Source organism: Hemicordylus capensis, chromosome 3 (assembly GCF_027244095.1).
Source record: "Hemicordylus capensis ecotype Gifberg chromosome 3, rHemCap1.1.pri, whole genome shotgun sequence".
NCBI classification, from domain to species: Eukaryota; Metazoa; Chordata; class Lepidosauria; order Squamata; family Cordylidae; genus Hemicordylus; species Hemicordylus capensis.
Window position 1 is genome coordinate 101,318,006 of NC_069659.1, and position 22,790 is coordinate 101,340,795.

At 43.4% G+C, this 22,790-nt stretch overlaps 1 long non-coding RNA gene across 2 annotated transcripts in view; it reads left to right on the forward strand.

Annotated features, from left to right (window-relative positions):
- Positions 1-3,768: 3,768 nt before the first annotated feature.
- Positions 3,769-22,790, forward strand: part of LOC128349082 (uncharacterized) — a 70,690-nt gene continuing 51,668 nt past the window's right edge. For both annotated transcript variants that reach the window (XR_008318547.1, XR_008318546.1), the window contains exons 1-2: positions 3,769-3,876; positions 13,917-14,030. This is a non-coding gene — a long non-coding RNA (uncharacterized LOC128349082). The remainder of the gene's footprint in view (positions 3,877-13,916; positions 14,031-22,790) is intronic.

Sequence of the window (22,790 nt, forward strand, 5' to 3'; positions counted from 1 at the left end):
AGCCCCAGTGGTGCCTTAGACAAATCAATGGTCTACCTAGCTAAGTATCATTTACACCAAGCCTGCTCAACTTAGGCCTCCAGCTGTTTCTGAACTACAACTCTCATAATCCCCAACCACAATGGCCAATAGCCAGGGATTATGAGAATTGTAGGCCCATATCTGCAAGAGGGCCGAAGTTGAGCAGCCCTGATTTACAATGACTGGCAGCAACTCTCTAGGGCTTTGTAAAGAGGTTTTTTCCAACCTTACCTGGGAGTTACTCACACATGGCTTCATGCTGCGGGGTAGGTGTTGAGCAGAGCCGCTTTGAATTACTCTCGCAGCATTGAGGGAAGCAGCCCGTCCCCTCTGCTCTTGGGTTTGCTTTTGATGCAAGTTCACATGTTTCCCTTCGTGTTTTCGTTCTAGCCAATGATGGTGGGCGGAGAGGGAAAGAGTACTGAAGAGCGACGTTTGCATTTGTAAAGAGAGTAGCCTTCTTATCATGCTAATGATTCTACGTCAGTGCCTCTCCCTATTTATTCCATCATTTTCAGAAAAAGTAGCTTAAAACCAGCATTTTAAAAACCCTGAAATACTTTGAGATAAGCTAGAATTCGCAAGACAAAGCCCAACTTGTGTGTAGTGTGGGTCTAAGGATCTCAACGGAACCTCGGGGTAAGTTTGGCTGGTGTGTGAACGCACACACTCTCTCCCAAAGGAGATTTGGGGTAGAAGTGCTGTCTATAAAGCCTCCTGGAGATGCCAAATATTCGATCTGGGAGTTTCTGCATACAAAACTGGTTTGGCACCACTGAACTACCCTCCATCCTCATACGCTGGGAATGTGTGGGAATCAGAGGAGGTACAGAGTCTGGGATACAAAGAATCGTGCTTCCCTAAGAATTTGTTCTCACCCAGCAGGATTCATTACTTTTTTCTCTGAGCAGCAGATCCCCTTCCCAATGCCTTATACAAACTGTTTTTGCAACTCTCCTCACTTTCAAAAGGCTTCTTGTTTTGGCTAGGAGGCAGGGACTATTCAGGGAACAACACAGGGGACACATAATTACTTGAGCAGTTCTTGGCCAGTGTGGGGAGGCATGATGCCACCATTCATTTCATTTATGAATTGAGCAACCCCCTCCCCGCTTTCCACTGCCATTGGGATGCATTTGGGATGAGATTTCTACAAACTTCACATAAAGACTATCCTCCTTTTCTTTGCTCATTCTGCCAAATTCACATGGAGAGATGGGAGGGAGGTATTCCTTGATTTAGGGAACAAGACTTGTAAATGAGATTCACCAAACTCAGTGAAACTTAATTCTGAGAAAGCCTGCAAAATCTTGTGCTGTACATTACTGCAGTTGTGTAAATTTTGTACCAATTAAAAAGAAAACAAGTTCTGGTAAGAACTAATCTCCCTACTTTCATTTCACTGTAATCTTAATTGATAAGTACCATCTTCACAAGTTAGCCCACTTCAGCCTTAAATGTTCATGCCACCACCATTTTGAATCGGGGTGGATGACATCATTAAAAACTATGCCCTTGAGCGGTCTCTATGGGTTCCTACAACTGTAGCAAGTCTGGTTCAAATTGGTTAGGTGGTTCATAAACCCTTAACAGTTTGGGCCCTAGCAGAGGCGTAACTAGGGAAAATAGCGCCTAGGGCAAGCAATGAAATTGCGCCTCCAGTCCAAACATCCAACACCCATCTTTCAGATAACTTTACCATAATATCAGCTGAAAAATACAAGTCAAGCTCATTAATCTTTTAATATTTCAAAAACTATTTAGCAGTGGATGTAGCCAGAACAAAAAATGCTGGAAAACTACACATTTCAGTATGTTGGGGCTCACGAAATACCCAAATAGTATGTGGAGGTGTACTTGGAAAACTAAACAGAAGTGCCTGTCTAATTCTCTACTATGCATTGTAGCATCACTATTACATCAGTTTTAAAAATAAATGGAGAATTTGGCTTTTCCCAGATACTCTGAAAATAATTAAAGGATATGCAGAGTAAACTGTGTCACTGCTTGGAATATCTTCTAGTATTTCAGAAAGACAGTTAAAACAAGAGAAAGAGAGCAAGGAACTCCCAGTGGCCTTTATACTAAAGATTTCACACTGATTCAAAGACAATCTCACCATTAATAGCCATATTATTAAGACATAAAATCTAACTCACTTATCACAAGAAGCAAAGTAAGAGCAAATGAATACAATCCTAGCTCATAAGCTTCAGCTCACTATTCACAAGCCCTGATTCACTGTACATAGCGCCAAACTAAATATGTGTACAGTGACTTATATTATATTTTAAAAATTTAATTTTTTTTAACCTGTAGCTCCTTCGGGGGGCTTCCTAAAGGCTATGGAGGGAGAGGGTCAGCAAAGTTTTCCCCTCCCCCCCGGCCTCTTAATTCAATGCTGCACCCCGTCCCGGGCTTATTTTGGGGCCTGTTTGGGCCTGCAAAGGTCAGTGTGGTGGCCATTTTGGAGGCTGCCACACATGCTCAAATGGGCTCTGTAAGGCCTGGCAAGGCCGAGGGCCTCACAGAGACCATTCGAGCATGTGCGGCGGCCATTTTAAAAAATATTTTTTTTAAAAAATGGCCGCCCAAATAAAAATGGCTACCGCACATGCTCAAATGGCCTCCGCAAGGCCTAGCATGGCCTAGGGCCTCACAGAGGCCATTTGAGCATGCATGGTGGCCATTTTGTTTTTGGTGGCCATTTAAATTTTTTTCATTAAAAAAAATGGCACCCTCCTTCAAGTGGCACCCAGGGCATGTGCCCTGCCTGCCCTACCTTATATACATCCCTGGGCCCTAGATACCTGAAGGACCACCTGCTTCCAAGGGTTTCTGCCCGCTCAACAAGGTTGTCAGAGGGCTTTTGCTCCATGTGCCAATGTTGAGAGAAACTAAATTGTTGTGCACACAGGACAGGGCTTTCTCTGTTGCTGCCTCCAGGCTCTGGAATGCTCTCCCAGTGCATGTCCACACTTTGAAATCTATGGCTGCTAAAAACCCAACAAACTAAAAACCTTTTTATTTGTTCAGACTTTTATCCCTTAGGGGATGCCAGGCCTCTCAGCGCTCTTGCTTCTGTTGTCTTTTTTTATGGTTGGTTTTTTTTTTGGTGTTTTATGGTTTTTACTGTTTAACTGATTTTAAGATTTTAAATAATTTTTACGGAATTTTATTGTATTTTAACTTTTGTAAACTGCCTTGGAATGCTTTATGAAAGGCGGTATAAAAATTGAACCGTAAATGAATGAATATGTATGCCTGAAACATCCATGTACCTGCCATCTTAAATGGTGTGGATGACATAATCACAAACTATGCCATTGAGGTGTCCCTATGTGTTACTCACTACAACTGTACCAAATTTCGTTCAAATTGGTTAGACGGTGCACATGTTAGCCCACTTTTGAGGGGATTGGGGGTGGGAGGCACTGCTTTGCAGTGGTTCTGCTCCTACCTCACGGGCAGATTTCAGATGGTGTCTCTTGGAGACAGTTGTTCTTCAAAATCTGAACTTTCATAAGGTGTCCCTCAGGGCTCCATATTGTCTCCAGTGTTGTTTAACACCTACATGAAACCACTGGGAGAGATCATCAGGAGATTTGGTGCAGGGTGCTATGAATATGCGGATGACACCCAAATCTTTCTTCTCCATCTATTTTGTCAACACAATTAGGAGAAGGCATAACCTCCCTAAATGCCTGACTGGAGGCGGTAATGGGCTTAATGAGGGATAACAAACTCAGGCTGAATCCAGATAAGACAGAGGTAATTATTCTGCAGGGTTGGAACTTGGGAGACAATTTTGATTTGCCGGTTCTGGATTGGGTCATGCTTCCCCAGAAGGAACAGGTATGCAGTCTGGTGGTGCTTCTGGATCCGAACCTCTCCCTGGTGTCCCAAGTTGAGGCGGTGGCCAGAGGTTCTTTCTATCTGCATCGGCTGATACAGCAGTTGCATCTGTTTATTAAGATAAATGACCTCAGAGCAGTGGTACGCATGCTGGTAACCTGCAAGCTGGAATATTGCAATGTGCTCTATGTGGGGCTGCCTTTGTACATAGTCCAGAAACTGCAGTTGGTACAGAATGTGGCGGCCAGGTTAGTCTCTGGGTAATCTAGGAGAGACCATATTACTCCTGTGTTGAAAGAGCTACACTGGCACGTTTCCTGGCAAAATACAATGTGTTGGTTATTACCTATAAAGCCCAAAACAGCGCAGGACCTGGGTATTTAAGATAACGTCTTCTTCACTGTGAGCCTCATCACCTGTAAAGATAGTCTGAAGAGGTTTGTCTGTGGTTGCCACCAGCTCATCTGGTGGCTACTCGGGGATGGGCCTTCTGCATTGCTGTCCCTGGGCTTTGGAAGTCACTCCCTGTTGAAATAAGAGTCTCCCCATCTCTGGCAACTTTTTAAAAGGCACTGAAGGCATATTTATTCACCAAGGCTTTTAATTAGATTTATAGTTTTAACACTTTTAATGTTGGGTTTGTAAATGACTTAAATGATTTTAATTGTTTAATTGATTTAAATGTTGTTGTTTTTTAAGTGTAAACCTCCCAGAGACACAAGTTTTTGGGGTATAGAAATATGTTAAATGAAAAAATAAATGCTTACGCATCCACCATCTTGAATCAGGGTGGATGACATCATCACAAACTACACCATTGTGATGTCTTCATGTGTCCCTTCAACTGCACCCAATTTGGTTCATATTGGTCCAGGCGGGAGGAGTGACAGCAAGGGCAGCAACGGAGGCAAGGTGCCACATTTGAGTGAGGACTTTGTGGTGGGATAAATAAAGTGCAAAACGTATTGGCGGGGGGCAGTGTTCATTTTCTGAAGTGGGGTGTGTGTGTGCTTTGACCTTGTTATGCCATTGCTTCTCTTGGAGTTCAACAAATGATGAAAGGGGTGTGTTGCTGTTGGAGTTTGTCTCATCCCATTCAGTGAAGTTAGTGGGCTCTCTCTCACACACACACTCTCTCGCTCTCTCTGCTGGGTGATCTCATAAGCTTACTTTCCTTAAGGAATGTAGGCTAATAAACATGCAAGAGAACCAGTTGCAACTGCAAATCTCACTTTCCTTTCCTTTTCTTTCAATTGCACACAATCCTCTCCCCAATGAGGGAGAAAATACAGAAAAGCAGGAGGAATGTCCCATTGCACAATTATCAACCTTCTAAAAGTGATAATAATAATCTGGAAAGATGGAGGAAACTCAGAATCAGAGGCAGTACAGGTACCCTTAGAGACAAACAAGGTGTCCCAAAGCAACCCAGCTGCTTTCAGACTCCAGATATAATTTCATTTGAGGACCAGATGATTCAATTCATGTTTTTTTCAGCACTTGGGAAACTATGAAGAAAAATTGGGGCTCTAAAACAAAATATAATATTCATTTCTATGGCAGTGTGGCATAAAGGATGAGGAAGCCTGAATGAAGGCACACATGAGGGTATTTTCCTCATTATCTGAGGAAGGGGCCTCCTCATTATCTGAGAAGCAATGAGTCTCATAACAAGGGAGTGCGACTTTCCTCTTATCTATTTTATGGCTTTGTATGCTTGGGAAAAGTTAGGGAGTGGATTCTGTGCCCAGACACTGAAGGCTATCAGCTCCGGCCCCTTTATCTTTACCATTTGTTTATCTCCTAATGAACAGATTAGCTGTTAGCTATTCCACTCCCTTTTCAGAACCATCTCTTGGCCCACTCCAATATTGTTACACATCCTTTGACCTCCACCCCTTCCCCTCCACCCTCTATCCTTTGAAAACAGCAGGTAGAAAAAACATCTCTGAGACTTCTTGTTGCTGCTTTCCCATGCCTCTTTGCGAGTGATGGCCATGCAAGAAAGATATCAATTGCCTCCCCAATTCCAGATTAAAAGAGACTACTAAGGATGCTTTGACCTCAAATCCTCTTTGACATGCCAGCTCTTGACAGAACAGAGTTTGTGTTTGTGTAGGGTGAGGATCCAGAAAATAATTTGGTTCCTTCCTGTATAATGAATCCTTAAGCAAGGCCCTTTTGATCAAAGTGGCTAATATAGCAAGAGGAATAAAAAAATGGTTCTCTGTTCCAAAAGGGCTGACAATCAACAAAGAAATGGAAAGGAGGCAGCAGCCAGAGGCGCTCTTACCCCTGGACCGTGGGGACCTGGCCTGTGGTCCGGCGGGCCTCCAAATGTCCTGGGGGGCTTTCTGCCACCACCCCATGCCCGCCTCTGCCCACGCCCACCACTGTCCCACCATGCTGCTCCTTTCCATTTGCCACTGCCATGTGCACGACCGGGGGGTGGGGGTGAGCCAAGCAGGCCTTGGCCTCCCCCATGGTGGTGGTGGTGGTGGCAGAGGCCATGATGTCATGGGCTTGTGACACTCATATACCCATTGTGCAGGCCTACTCATGTCCCAGATGGACGGTCCCACCATCCACTGTGGCTGCTGCCAGCATCGCCACTGCCACCATGGGGGAGGCCGAGGCCCGCTTGGCTCACTGCCACCCCCTGGCCATGCACATGGCAGTGGCAGGGTGGGTGCGGGCAGCAGTGAGGTGAAAATGGTGAGCGGCACACTCCCCCAGGACAGAGGCCCCCCTGGACAGAGGTTTTATTTTTAAAAAAATTAAGGGGGGCCTCGCAGTGGTGGGGGGCCCCTCCAAAGTCCTCCAGGTCCAGGCACTAAAATTATCTAGGTGTGCCCCTGGCAGCAGCAACAGCCACTGGGAGAGATGCTACATAGGGATGAACAATGACAGTAGCTCTCCCCCTGCTAAATGTAAGAGAGTCACAACTTGAAAAGATGTCTCTTTGCTCAGTTAGAAGGAGAATACTAGACTACAGATAAAGTAATTCATGTGCATGATAAGGCAGTGCTGACTGTGAGCACTACCCAGAGGGTAGAAGAGGGCAGTGGATTCCATCCAGTGGTATCTAGTGAGTTAACTCCAGGCACAGTAGATGTTTGTTCTAACAACATACAGCCCTTCCTGCATCTTTTGATGTTGTTGTTGTTGTTGTTGTTACATTTATATCCCGCTCTTCCTCCAAGGAGCCTAGAGCAGTGTACTACATACTTGAGTTTCTCTTTCACAACAACCCTGTGAAGTAGGCTAGGCTGAGAGACAAGTGACTGGCCCAGAGTCACCTAGCAAGTCTCATGGCTGAATGGGGATTTGAACTCACGTCTCCCCAGTCCTAGTCGAGCACTCTAACCACTACACCACGAGGGCTAATGCTGATTAGCCCTCCAATCCACCAAAAACAAACAAACACAAACTATAGCTATGAAAAAGTAATTGTTTGGCAGAGCTTTCATAGTGCGTTATGAGCGACTGCAGGAAAATCAGCTCTTCGGTGAGAACAGAAATTGTGACATCTTTGAGATATGTCTGTGGAGCTGGTTGGGGAGCTGAATGGGTTGGGACAAACTCCAACAGCAACACCCTGTTCATCATCTATTGTGCTCCAAGAGAAGCAGTGGCATAACAAGGTCAGAGCCCCACCTTCGGAAAATGAACATTGCTCCCCACCCGATATTGTTGCATTTTATTTATCCCACCACAAAGTCCCCACTCAAACATGGCATCTTGCCTCCATTGCTGCCCTTGCTGCTGCTCATCCCACCTGCCACTGCTTGTGGACCCTTGCTGCCATTGCAGCTAATCCTCCTGCCCTGCCCTGTTTGAAGAACTTTGCCACCATTGCCACCATTCCTCCTGCCTGCTGCCCTGTTGCTGCTTGCAGAGCTTTGCTAGCATTGCAAATACCGCTGCTCTTGCCACTGCCTCTTTCAGTCTTGCCTCCATTGCTGTTGCTTCTCCCACCTGCTGCCCTGATGCTGCTTGTAGTCTTTTGGCATTGCTCCTGCCACTCCTCCCACCCGTCACCCCATCACTGCTTGCAGAATTTTGCTGCCATTGCTGCCACTCCTCCCAACCACTGCCCCACTGCTGCTTGCAGTGCCTTGCCTCTTTTGCTGCCACTCCTCCCACCCATTGCCCCACTGCTGCTTGTAGACCTTTGCCACCATTGCTGCTGCTTCTCCCAGATGCCGTCCCACCACCACTTGTGGAGCCTTCCTGCCATTGCCAACATTGCTGCTGCTCTTCTCACCACTGCCTGCCATTGATGCCACTTCTCCACTGATCCCACTTGCAGAGCTTTGCTGCCATCGCTACTGTTGCTGCTGCTGCTCCTGCCTGCTTTCCCATTGCCGTTTGCGAGCTGGCTCATGCAGTCATAAGGGGCTGGATGGTCCTTTCCCTCTCTCCAGCAAAGGAGAAAAAGAGGCTATCCAGCCTCTTACCAGCATTGAGTCAACTGGGAATGGTGAGCGAGAAACAGTGCATCTACCCGCTTCTTGCAAGAACCATGTGCAACATGACAGCAAGTGGTGGCAGTGGTGGAAAGAGGAGGTCAGAGGCAATGGCAGAGTGCAGAGGAGGCAGGAGGGGGGGGAGGAAATGGCTCCTGGGGGCCCAGGGCCCATGTTCACAGGACACCTTTGAACACTGGTAGCTATGCCCTTGAGAGAAGTATGGAGAGAAGGGTGGAGGAAAAGAGAAGGCAGGGGAATCTCATGGGTGAAACCTGCAGCTTTTGAATTCAAAAAGGCCCATGTGTGGACTGAAGAAAGGGGAAGAATAGCCAACTGAGGAGGCAATTGGATCCAATAAGATTCCAAGAAAACTTGGAGGGCTTTAATGTTGGCTCTGTTGGTGACCTTGTTGACAACCCTGCTGGAAAATTGAAATAATGAGTTCACTAAGGTGATAGACTTGATTGCTCCTAAGTGTCCTCTTTGACCCACTTCTAAATTAGCTTCATGGGATACAGAAGTACTACAGGAGCTGAAGCAGCTAGGTAGACTAGCGCGCAAGTGGAGAAGGACCCAGCTCGAATCCAAGAGATTGCAGCACAGAGCACAATTGAAGACCTAAGCTCTGGCAATACATGAGGCAAAGAAGTGGTTCTTTGCTGTGCGTATTGCTTCCGCAGGTTTGCATCCAGAGGAATTGTCGAGAGTGCTGAGGGACCTTATATAGGTCCCTTCCTCTGCAGCTTTGGAACCATTAGTTAGCTGCTGTGAAGCTTTTAATGAGGTTTTTGAGGACAAAATCTCTAGGTATTTGAGCCAACCTGGATTTCATTGTTGGTGCAGAGTCTTTAGTGGGGCTAACCAGTAACTCTTCTTGTGTGCTTATTTGGGTCAGTTTCAGTTTGACTCCTGAGGAGGTGAACAAGCTGCTTGGAACTGTGCATCTTACTGCCTGTTCTCTTTACCCTTTTCCGATGCGACATATTATCAAACAGGGAGATTGCTGGAGAGGGCCTGGCTGAGATTATAAATGCTTCTCTGAGGGACATATAAATGCTTCACTGAGGTTGCCTCCTTGTTTAAAGGAGGCAACTATTAGACCTCTTTTAAAGAAGCCTACACTTTATCCCTCAGAGTTAGACAATTATAGGCCTATCTCCAATCTCCAGTGGTTGGCCAAGGTGATTGAGAGGGTGGTGGTCTCTCAACTCCAGGCAGTCTTGGGTGAAACAGATTATCTAGACCCATTTCAAACTGGCTTTTGTGCAGGATATGGGGTGGAGACTGCCTTGGTCGGCCTGATGGATGATCTCCAAAAGGTCATTGACAGAGGGAGGGTGACTTTTGGATCTCTCCGCACCTTTTGATTCCATCAAAAGGAATCTGATTCCATCTACTATGATTTTACTAGGATTTGATTCCATCTACTATGGTATTCTTCTGGATTGTCTGTGGGGAGTGGGTGTATGCGGCCCTGCTTTGGGAGTACTTCTGGACTCAACCTTCTCTTTGATACCTCAGGTGGAGGTGGTGGCCAAGAGTGCTTTCTGTCAGTTGGCTGGTTTGCTAACTGCACCCTTTACTGGAAGTGAGTGACCTTAAGACAGTGGTACACATGCTGGTAACCTCCAGGCTTGATTACTGCAATGCACTCTATGTGGGGCTGCCTTTGTATGTAGTCTGGAAGCTGCAATTGGTGCAGAATGCTGCTGCCGGATTAATCTCTGGGATGTCCTATAGATGTCATATTACTCCGGTTTTAAAAGATCTACACTGGCTACAAATAGTTTTCCAGGCAAAATACAAAGTGCTGGTTATTACCTATAAAGACCTTAACAGCTTGTGCCCACAGTATTTAAGAGAACGCCTTCTTCATTATGAACCCCGCTGCCTAGTAAGATCTTCAGGGGAGGTTCATCTGAGGGTGCCGCCAGCATATCTGGTGATGACTCAAAAGCGAGCCTTCTCTGTCGTTGCCCCAGAACTGTGAAGTTCACTTCCTGCTGAGATTAGAGCTGTTCCAACCCTGTTGGATTTTAGGAAGCAGCTAAAGAGACATCTCTTCAGCCAAGCGTTTTAGTTAGTTGGTGTGTTGTTATGAGTATTTTAATTTGATCTTTTATATGTTTTAACTGTTAGGTCTGTTTTATGTTGTAAACCGTGAAGAGACTTCAGTAGTGGCTGGTATACAAAATTGTTAAATAAATAAATAAGAAATAAGAAAATCAGAATGAGAGGCTGTCTTTGTAGATAACCCCCAATGATTCCTGTTCCCATTCAATGCTGTACATTCGATTATTCATTCCTTGTTCACAAAAGGCCACCTACAAGCCCTTTTCAGAAGTTCTCTGCCCACATTCACTGAATCCAGAGAGAAGGGGTGCAAGAGCCTGTCAATTAACCACAACTTCCACTCCAGTGTACTCCCTGGCCATAACTTTCTAATGTCCTCATATACAACACTGAGTCTTAGAGGCAGTCTCTCCCCACAATTTAAATCCATAGGTATGGGCCAGGGAGCATGTTGGCATGAGGGGCATGGCTAGCAACCATGTTCTTGCTCCCTCTCTCCCCATGAATATGGGAATATTCATTCATTCATTCATTCATTCATTCATTCATTTCCTCTACCATTTCTTCACAGTACTGCCCAAAGTGTTGCATAATCAATAAAAGCCCCTAGTTTAAAATATAGCCAAAATTAATACAAGTAGGAACATAGGAACATAGGAAGCTGCCATATACAGAGTCAGACCATTGGTCTATCTAGCTCAGTATTGTCTTTTTTTTTTTTGCATTTTAAATTTTTATTTATTTTAACAATACCTTAACAATCAAGTTACACTTAATTAAGTAAATATTGACTTCCCGCTTACCAGTCTGTGCGGTTCTTGTTAACTATACATATAAGCCATTGCTATAATAATTCAAAACATATATACTCCATCTTACAATTAGATTTTACCCTACCCAACCTGCTGTAATTACTAAATTTCAAACCCTGCTGAAAGGTCTATGTTAGCAAAATAGTTCTTTAAGTAAAGCAAGAAAGGTTCCCAATCTTCTTTGAAACATTCCAAGTTTTCATCCCTTATAAGTGTTGTAAGTTTTGCCATCTCCACATATTCCAAATTTTTTATCAACCAGTCTTCTTTTGAAGGCATTTTATTGTCGTTCCATTTCTGCGCATATACTATTCTAGCAGCCATGGTTGCATACATTTAAAAAGTTAAGTTTCTTCTAGAGAACTCTCCTTGAGTTATTCCCAGCAAGAAGGATTCTGGCCTCTTAGGAAATGTCATTTTAAAAATTTTCTTCAACTCATTATATATCATATCCCAAAAGGCCTTTGCCTTCCCGCATGACCACCACATATGAAAGAAAGTTCCTTCACATTGTCCACATTTCCAACATTTATTTGAAACATTTTTATACATTAATGCTAATTTTTTCAGTGTCAGAGACCACCTGTACATCATCTTATAACAATTTTCTTTTAGCTCAGTATTGTCTACTCAGACTACAATAGCCACACCTGAATAGGTCTACTATCACCATCACTTCCATTATATACAAACCTCAACTGCCCCCCCCCCATAATAACAATGGACCATTTCATGGCCTATTTGATTTTTAAAAAATGATTTGATTAATGGTGTCTTCTCTTCCAGCTGAAAAGGGTTAAAATGTTGTGTCAGAAAGGGAAAGCTTCAAAGGCACTCTTTGCTGAAAGGCATCTTGCTATCAGCCTCCTAGCTCATATGCCTTCTTTTCAGAACAAACATGGGGCTTTAATCAGTGATGGAAAGGGAGGTGGAAGAAATACACTTTTCATTGTCCCCAGTTTCCATGTGAATTCTTCATCATTCACAGAGGAAGCTGTCATCTTCCTAGGAACTATGAGGTCATCACGCTTCCTCTATGCAAGCAGTGCCTATGCGGTAGGGTGGGGGGTGGGGAGAAGAAATCCTAGCCAAGCCAGTCCTTTTTCTTGGACTGTTCCAAGCACCTTAAAGGGCTCTCAGACACTCTCCTGCTTTCACCTGGGATGAGCTTGTTAGCCCAAAGGCCCATGGTCTCCAAAGGTCAAGCAGGCCACCTCGGGGAGCTTCACGCTGTCACAGAAGTCCACACTTCTCAGTCATGAAATGTAGCGCAACTGACGTACTGAAGATTTATTGGCTCTGACAGCTACATCAGCATAGGAAAGGTGCTTCGTTAAAAAAGAAAAGAGAAACAATGCTCCTGCTTCTGAAATTACTCACAAAGTCACCTTTTTTTTTTTTTTTAAGATTTTTTAAGGATGCTCACACACACAAAATCTGTGCATCTACTGATTCTAACAGACCATATGCTGCTACGGCTGCTGGCCCAGTCCTGGGGGATGAATTTTTCCCCTTCAGCAAGCCTAAAGAAATGTCGTAGAAATTTATATGCTTATTCACAGAGCCGATAAAGCAGAAAACTGGTGTTTCAGCTTTTTTTTTTTTTTTGCTTTGCAGATGGTCAGTAAAAGACATAAATCTTTTCTCCATTGCTTTGATGGCCTTCCTGGATGCCTCATTTGCATCGGATAACTGCCAGTGTGGTCTTGTGGTCGGAACCTTTCCATCTTCCTGCTTCCCAACTGCAAAAGAAAGAAAGAAAGAAAGAAAGAAAGAAAGAAAGAAAGAAAGAAAGAAAGAAAGAAAGAAAGGCCTGATTCAGAATCAATCCTCAGATTGACTGCATCTGGCCTACCAAACCCAAACCTAATTGTCTAGGCAGCCATGAAGTTTTCTTTGAATGTTTTGGATCAAGACAGAAAAAGCAATACGAGTGCCAAACAGTTCTCCCCATCCATGCTGTAGCATGCGTCACCTCTGTTGACAAACTGCATGCTTTTCTCCCATTTTTGTTGTCTCTTTCTGATATATGTCCTGATTTATCACCTTGGACATCAGGTATCCATAAATCAGCAAAGCAATTTTACAATGGGAGCTAGACTGGCCATCTATTGAAGTGCATGGAAGTTATAGATCTGGGTTATATTTTAGAAGAATTTGGCACATAACCTCTGTAAAGACAATGGGGTGGGTGAAGCTGCAATTAAATATTTATTAAAGGTGTATTTTCTAATTATTAAATCACCTCATGGAGTATTCGCTTGCACCATCTTGAAGATCCAGCCTCAGAGGGTAATGGTTGCAAGGAAATACTAGATTAGTGGTTGAAGTCCATTGATTTGTTCTAAGAAGAGTGCAGCAAACTGTGAGAGATTTCATGACTTAATAGCTGCTATGACCTTCCCTTGTGTATTTTCTGTTGTTGTGCCTCCTGTGTAGAATGCACTCACCAGCTAAGATATTTGCTGGGCACCTCATTGTTATCTTTTAGCCACCAGCTTAAATTTGTTCCATTTCCCTCAAGTTTGTGGTAGGCTATAAAATGGATCTTTGCAATTTTTATATCTACCACTTTTTAAGCTAGCGCTCTATTTGTTTTCTGGAGTCCCCCCGCCCCCCACCATTGTTCTTTTAAAAAATTGTTGCATTTTATTCTGATACTGTTTTAATATTTGTTTGTAAGCTGCTTTAGAAACCAATGAGAGGAATGGCAGAGTGTAAATGGAAACTCCATGTTCTGAGCTGTGTGTGCAGGTAGAGAAGATGCTGTAATAATGGGAGGGATTATTATTGCAAGGTATGTATAAGATTATACTTAGGAAAGTCGATCTCATGGTCAAGGTCACCATTAAGTGCAACTTGTTTATTGCAACAAACAAAAATACCAATAAGATTATAGGAACTTCTAGCTCAATAAGAGCATGGTAATAACAGCTTTAGCATGAGATTAAGGCAGTTGCTCCAATGCTCCATTCTCTGATTCAGCTGTTATGGATCATCTTAATTAGTGGGCCAAGTGACATATCTGAGTCAATGGCCTATGAGTGAATATTCCTGGGGTTACATTGCTTTTATATAGACAAGGAGGCATCATTCAGGGTAGCATGGTGAAACTCTATAAATACATTGGGGGTTTATAGGAGGAGCTCCATTATGAAAAAATCCGCATCACACAATAATGCCTGGCTGATCTAATCCAGGGAAACTCCACTAGAGTTATGATCATGAAACTTTTTAATTTGGTTCACCTTGAAGCAAGCTGGTTAATACTAAGGTTGGGCTCAGGTTGTGACACCTGTCATGTAAACAGCACTTCCCACATAGAGAGTCCATGACAGACAATGATGATTATGGAATGAGGGAAAGCAGAACTGGATGTAATGATGGTAGAGGGTATGCCAACATCTGATGTGTATCCAACCCTGGCAATCCACATAACCCCTGTGATTTCATCCTGTGATGGTTCCCTCTCTGCTTGATCATATAGCAGGCAACAATTACAGGATAATCTATATGAGATATGCTGCCTGCATGGCAGAATCTCATGCAGAACAGAACCCACCTCTAAATATGTGCATGGACATCCAGTTTAGCACACAAATGCCCGGCCAAGAATATAGAAGTTGGGATGCATCCTTTAAAAAGTGCTGGTACCTGATCAGTAATAGAGAATAGGACATCTGCTAAAGGATCTTTTGTACATTGTGCAGATCTTGTCATATAAATGCCTCTTAAACATCTCAGCTTTTGTTAATGTGCCCCCAGATACAGGCTGTTCAGATCTAGAAAGACATGTGGCATTCCAAAAGAACACTAATGCAGTTCAAAAATTAATGTAATCCAAAAGTTGCACTACTATGTGAAAAGTGAAGGATAGCAATCTGAAAAGTAGAATTAGTATTCCAGGCTCTTCTACAACTCCAGACCTGGATCAAGAGTGCCATAGACACTCCCCACAGACTCTACTACTACTCTCCACAGAACTCATTTCTAATAGTCATACCCTCCCTCCCCTTCTCATGAGTTATCCCTCCCATATCAACAGTAGCTGCATTGACATCACCAGATATTTTTCTGGCAGAAAAGAGGCACAGCTAATTTGTGCTCGCATGTGCTCTTTTCCTCGCTACTTGTACAGCCCTCCAAGAGCAGTTCACGCAGGCAATTTGAAAGCTTCTAGACAGGTCTTACGATCACAGTAGACTTTTCTGGGCCTATCAAGGCAAGAGAAGGACTCTTTTAGGAACATAAGAACAGCTCTGCTGGATCACGCATGAGGCCCATCTAGTCCAGCATCCTGTTTCACACAGTGGCCCACTGGATGCCTCTGGGGAGCCCACAGGCAAGAGATATGTGCATAACCTCTCTCCTGCTGTTGCTCCTCTGCAACTGGTAATGAGAGGCATCATGTCTCTGAGGCTGGAGATGGCCACAGCCACCAGACTAGTAGCCATTGATAGACCTGTCCATCATGAATCTGTCTAAGCCCCTTTTAGAGCCATCTAAGCCGGTGCCATCACCACATCCCATGACAAATAATTCTATAGATTAATTGTGCTCTGTGTGAAAAAGTACTTTCTCTTGTCAGTCCTAAATTTCCCAACCTTCAGTTTCATGGGGTGACCCTTGGTTCTAGTGGTATGAGAGAGGAAGGAAATTTTATCTCTGTCCACCCTCTCTATTCCATGCATAATTTTATATACCTTGATCATGTCTCCCTTAGTCACCTCTTTTCCAAGGTAAAGAGACCCAGATGCTGTAACCTAGCCTCATAAGGAAGGTGCTCCAGGACCCTGATCATGTTGGTTGCCCTCTTCTGCACCTTTTCCAATTCTACAATATCCTTCTTAAGATACGGTGACCAAAGCTGTACACAGTACTCCAGATGTGGCCACACCATATATTTGTATAAGGGCATTATAATATTAGCATTTTTATTTTATTTTAGCATTTTTATTTTTATTTTATTTTATCCCCTGCTAACTGTGCAAAGAGGCACCTTTTACTGTGGTGATTCTCTTTATTTAGCAGGGGGAGAGTAACTGGCCCTATCCACCCCAAGCACAGTACCTCCAGTGACACTTGCTGGTGTCTATCTTGTGTTTTTTTTAAGAATGTGAGCCCTTTGGGGACAGGGAGCCATCTTATTTATTTATTATTTCTCTGTGTAAACTGCCCTGAGCCATTTTTGGAAGGGCGGTATAGAAATCGAATTAATACTACTACTACTACTACTAATAATAATAATAATAATAACAACAACAAAATACCAAAATACATACAAATGGATACTAAAATGTTTAGAAACAACTGGTGTCAGCAAAAACATTCAGATATTTATTAAAAAAGCAATGAGCATGTGGAGTACACAGTTAACAATCAATGGTGAGACACTTGGACAGGTTAGCATTAGAAGAGGCATTTTCCAAAGGGACTCACTATCCCCTCTGTTGTTTGTAATTGCCATGACCCCGCTTTCACAAATACTAAACAAAACAGGCCTCGGATACCAAACATCTAAAACATCAAGTAAAATCAACCATCTGCTGTGCATGCACGATCTGAAGTTGTATGGAAAGTCCCAGTCAGAAATCGAATCACTGCTAAACACTGTCCGTATATTCAGTAGCGATATAGCAATGGAGTTTGGACTAGACAAGTGTGCTGCATTAATAATGAACAGAGGGAAAATAAGAAAAACAGAAGGAATAGAACTGCCCAATGGAAGCAAGATCAAGAACCTGGAAGAGAAAGAACATTACAAATACTTGGGCATTCTTCAGGCTGATAACATCACACACACTGAAGTTAAAAGAAAAATAGGAAGTGAATACATCAGGAGAGTTAGAAAAATCCTCAAGTCCAAACTCAATGGCGGGAAAACCATACAAGCCATAAACACCTGGGCTATGCCTGTTATCAGATACACTGCAGGAATAATAGACTGGACCCAGGCAGAGCAAGAGACCCTAGATCGTAAGACCAGGAAAATCATGACCATCAATCATGCTCTGCACCCCCACAGTGATGTAGATAGGCTCTACCTCCCTCGCAGCTCAGGTGGAAGAGGAATGCTGCAAGTCCATCAAACAGTAGAGGAGGAGAAAAGAGGCCTTGAAGAATATATCAAGGACAGTGAAGAAGATGCACTTAAAATGGTCAATAACGAGAAACTATTCAACAGCAATGAAAGAAAGCAGGCATACAAGAAAGAACAAGTCAAGAACCGAGCAGAAAAATGGAAAAATAAGCCACTGCATGGTCAATATTTGCACAATATAAGTGGAAAATCAGACATCACCAAGACCTGGCAATGGCTTAAGAATGGCAACTTGAAGAAAGAAACAGAGGGTTTAATACTGGCTGCACAAGAACAGGCACTAAGAACAAATGCAATAAGAGCAAAAGTCGAAAAATCAACCATAAACAGCAAGTGCCGCCTTTGTAAAGAAGCAGATGAAACCGTGGACCACCTAATCAGCTGTTGTAAAAAGATCGCACAGACTGACTACAAACAAAGGCATGACAAGGTAGCAGGGATGATACACTGGAACACCTGCAAAAAATACAAGCTACCTGTAGCCAAAAATTGGTGGGACCATAAAATTGAAAAAGTTGAAGAAAATGATGATGTAAAAATATTATGGGACTTCCGACTACAGACAGACAAACATCTGCCACATAATACACCAGATATTACTGTAGTCAAGAAGAAAGAAAAACAAGTCAAAATAATCGACATAGCAAAACCAGGGGATAGCAGAATAGAAGAAAAAGAAATAGAAAAAAATCACCAAATACAAAGATCTACAAACTGAAACTGAAAGGCTGTGGCAGAAAAAGACCAAAATAATCCCAGTAGTAATTGACGCCCTGGGTGCAGTTCCAAAAGACCTAGAAGAGCACCTCAACACCATAGGGGCCACAGAAATCACCATCAGCCAATTACAAAAAGCAGCTTTACTGGGAACAGCCTATATTCTGTGACAATATCTTTAACAACAGCAACAACATTGACAATAAAATTCTGGCATCCCAGGTCCTTGGGAAGGACTCGATGTCTGGATAAAATAATAATAATTTTCAAACCCGCCCCTACCCCCCAATGATTCCTAGCATGGAATTAGCGTTTTTCACAGCTGCTGTGCACTGAGACAACACTTTCAATGATCTGTCCACCACTACCCCAAGATCTCTCTCCTGGTCAGTCACCGACAGCTCATATCCCATCATATATGTGAAGTTGGTGTTTTTTGCCCCAATGTGCAATGTGCATCACTTTACACTTGCTTACACTGAACTGCATTTTGTTGCCCACTCCCCCAGTTTGGAGAGATCTTTTTGGAGTTCCTCACAATCCGTTGTGGATTTCACTACCCTAAATAATTAGGTGTCATCTGCAAATTTGGCCATTTTGCTGGTCACCTCAACTTCTAGATAATTTATGAACAAGTTAAAGAGCACTGGTCCTAGTTCCGATCCCTGGAGGACCCCATTTCCTACTCCCTCCATTGTGAAAACTGTCCATTTATTCCTATTCTCTGTTTCCTGTCTTTCAAGTAATTATTGATCAACACATGAACCTGTCCCCTTATTCCATGACTGCTAAATTTACTCAAGTGCCTTTGGTGGGGAACTTTATCAAAACCTTTTTGGAAGTCCAAGTATACTATGTCTACCGGATCACCTTTATCCACATGTCTGTTGACACTCTCAAAGAACTCCAAAAGGTTAGTGAGGCAAAACTTTCCCTTGCAGAAGCCATGCTGGTTCTCCTTCAGCAAGGCCTTTTCTTCTATATGCTTAACAATTTTGTTCTTAAGTATGCTTTCCATCAATTTACCCGGCACCGGTTAAGCTGACTGGCCTGTAATTTCCTGGATCCCCCCTGGATCCCTTTTTGAAAATTGGAGTCACATTGGCTACTTTCCAGTCCTCTGGTACAGAGCCTAATTGAAGGGGCAAGTTATATATTGTTGCTAGGAGATCAGCAATTTCACATTTCAGTTCCTTCAAACTCTTGGGTGGATGCCATCTGGCCCTGGCAATTTTTAGTTTTTCAAGACAGTTTAGAACATCTTCCCTTGTCACCTCAAATTGGCCAAGTTCCTCAGCCGCTAAACCTGAAAAGCTCAATTCTAGAGAGGGTATATTGTCAGTATCCTCCACCATGAAGACAAATGCAAAGAACTTATTCAGCTTCTCTGTGATCTCCTTATCCTTCTTAATAATCCATTTCACACCCTCATCATCTAAGTTCCAACCACCTCCCTGGCAGGTTTTCTACTACTGATATGTTTAAGGAAGTTTTTGTTATTGCCCTTGACACTTCTAGCTATATGCTCCTCAAACTCTCTCTTTGCATCCCTTATTGTCTCCTTGCATTTCTTTTGCCAGAGTTTATGTTCCTTCCTGTTCTCTTCATTTGCGGAGGACTTCCATTTTCTGAAGGAAGTCTTCTTCCTTTTTATATCTTCCCTGACTATACTTGTTAGCCACACTGGTGTCCTCCTGTACTTGGTGGTACCTTTCCTTCTTCTTGGTATACATTCCAACTGTTCTTCTAGTACTGAGGTTTTAAATAAGTTCCATGCTTTCTGGAGTGATTTGACCCTCCTGACTTTCCCTTTCATTTTCACCAGTCCCCTCATTTTTGAGAAGTTTCCTCTTCTGAAGCCCAATTCATCAGTGTTGGACTTCCTTGGCTGTACTCCACTTGCATATACGCTGAATTGGATCACACTGTAGCCACTGTTCTCTAATGGTTCTACAACTCTGACATCTCTCAACAGGTCCTGGGCATCACTCAGGATTAAGTCCAAGGTCGCCTTCTCTCTGGTTGGTTCTGTGACCAACTGTTCTAAGGCACAGTCATTTAGTATGTCTAGAAATTTGGCCTCTCTTTCATTACCGGAATGTGAATTTACCCAGTCTACATGTGGGTAATTAAAGTCACCCATTATTACAGCTCTGTCTCTTTGATGCCTCTCTGATTTGCTTCTCCAGCTCCAGGTCACTCTCAGCATTTTGATCTGGAGGGTGATAGTGCGTCCCTAGTAACACATTTCCTTTCAGTCCTCATATTGTCACCCATAATGATTCTGTGGAGGATTCTGGTCCTCCTAGGTTTTCTAGCTTGTTGGAATTTATCCCTTCTTTAATATAAAGTGCTACTCCACCCCTGATCTTCCCTTCCCTGTCCTTTCTGTAGAGTTTGTATCCAGTAATAACATTGTCCCACTGGTTCTCATCATTCCACCAGGTTTCCGTTATGCCCACTGTATCTATGTTTTCATTAGCAACCAAGAACTCCACCCCTTGCTAGCATTTTACTTTCATAACTGGTTTGGCTAATTAGAATTTATGGAGCTTGTTTACTTGAAAGCTACATCTTAGGTGCAGTTGTCAGTTAATTAAAGGTTTTAAGCTCTATCCTCCAAGAAAATTACAAAAGTGGGGTCATACCTTCTCCTTGTGTTGGGTGTCTCCTTTGCAATAAAGCGTGGCCTTTATTTTTGTGATAAAGGGGGACTGCTTGTGTGCCTCCCTGCACACTTCTCCACCAAACTCCCACTAAACTTCTGCAGAAGTTTAGAACTCCCTTGGTATCTGTTGCAAACCCCTGTTACAAAGTTCCTGGGAGCAAAGTTCTCCTGCTGTGGCTCTTGACATTACCAGAGCTCCTTCCGAACTGAGCAAAACTCAGGAATGTGGCCCCACCTGCCTAGGATCTGCTGTAGTCTGCATACTAAGAAGTAGGCATGTGCATGAACCAAGGTTCCTGCACGGTCCGAATTTGGACCAGTTCATCGTTCCATGAACTGGTTTGTTCTGGTACGGCCCAACCACAAACCAGTTTGGTGGTTAGAGGGTGCTGCCAGGGGTGGCAGCTAGCAGTGCCTTTAAAAGTAGGTAAGCAGGTCCTTACCTGCATGCTCTGCAAGCTCCAGGCAGCTTCCTGCTGCTGTAGTGCTCCTCCCAGCAGCCTGTGTGTGGCACCAGTGTGCCAGCACCAGACCAGTGCTCTGCGCAAGATGCTAGGGGAAATGCTGCAGCAGCAGGAAGCTGCTTGGAGTAGCAGGCACACAGATAAGGACCTGCTTATTTACTTTAAAAGGTGCTGCTTGCCACCCCCCTGGCACAACCCTCAAACCCCTGGACTGGTTTGTATTTGGGCCGAATGGGAATGAACCGGTTCACAGAAGCACAAATTGGACTGAATTCAGATTGGTGCTTGAACCTACTTCTTAGTATGCAGACTACATCAGATCCTTGAACAGGTGAAGGGTCAAATTCGGACTGGTGCATGAACTTTGGTTTGTGCACATGCCTACTAAGAAAGGCCTGAGATGAGGCCTGCGGGCCTTCTGTGATGTTTGTGCATCTGCTTCCCCCCCCTCTTGTTTTAGTTTTAAAACAAACAAACCAAAAACCAAAACACCATAGGAAGAGCCTTGTTGGATCAGGCCCAAGGCCCATCTAAATCTGAATCCTATTTTCCATAGTGGCTCACCAGCAGGGAAGTCCTTAAGCAGAAGACGAAGGCATGTCCCCTCTCCTGCTCTTGCTCCCTAGCAACTAGTATCCTCTCACTCCAAATAAAGTCTTTTAGGATTCCATGATGCATCTTATGTGAAGCTTGGATATAACACTATTCTGCATTAATGTTGTCAAATTCCGTTCTGATGAAAAATGTCATGGAATGTGACTTATCAACAAAGCATGTGTATGCACAAAGGAATATACACAGGTGTTGTAATGGTGTGCGCTGCCTGCATGAATTACAGACATATACCACTGGACAGTTCCAAATTCTCCTTTTAAAAAACCTTACTAATCATCCAGATCCCGCAGAGATCTATGTCCATGAAGCTGGAATTCAGGAATTTCATTTACGGCAACTTTCATGATCCATTCAGTATGCTTTGGAATGTTGGTGATCACGGAACTTGCTGCAGCTGTGATCACCAGGCATCCACTTGCTGTCAATTCCTGGTGTGTATGAGCCCTGTGAGAGGAGTGGCCAGTGAAATGTTAGCCCTCAGACAAAAGCAGCAGCCTTACTTTGCATATTGCTGCTAAGAGTGGGCAACTTGCACAAAAGTGGCAAAGAGTAACATATGTTATTCTGTTTTGCATAACAGACAGGAACAGGAAACAAGTGACTAAAGCTTGTAGTATGTCATGCATTAGAATGTGAATATCTTTCCAAAAAACCAAAAGATTTTGAAGTGTTATGTGCACTGCAGAAGTTCTTTCCAAATCAGTCATAAGTAAGTCATCAAGTCTGACTGTTTGAAGAACACCCACAGGTTACTTCAAAATGAATGGACTAGTATTTTAAGGAGCTATTTTTCCCTCTGAGCACTCTTGTTCATGAGTGGTGCTTTACATCTTTTTACCTTTGTCATTTCCCCCACCCACACTTGAAAGGTTTCGTCAGCAGTGAGCAGAACTCTCCACATGCTTAAGTGCTTTCTTATTTGATGTACGAATTGCAAAAGTAATCCATGAAAATCCTTCTTCTCTGGGCCAATGTGTGATTTCCTTTAAAAGT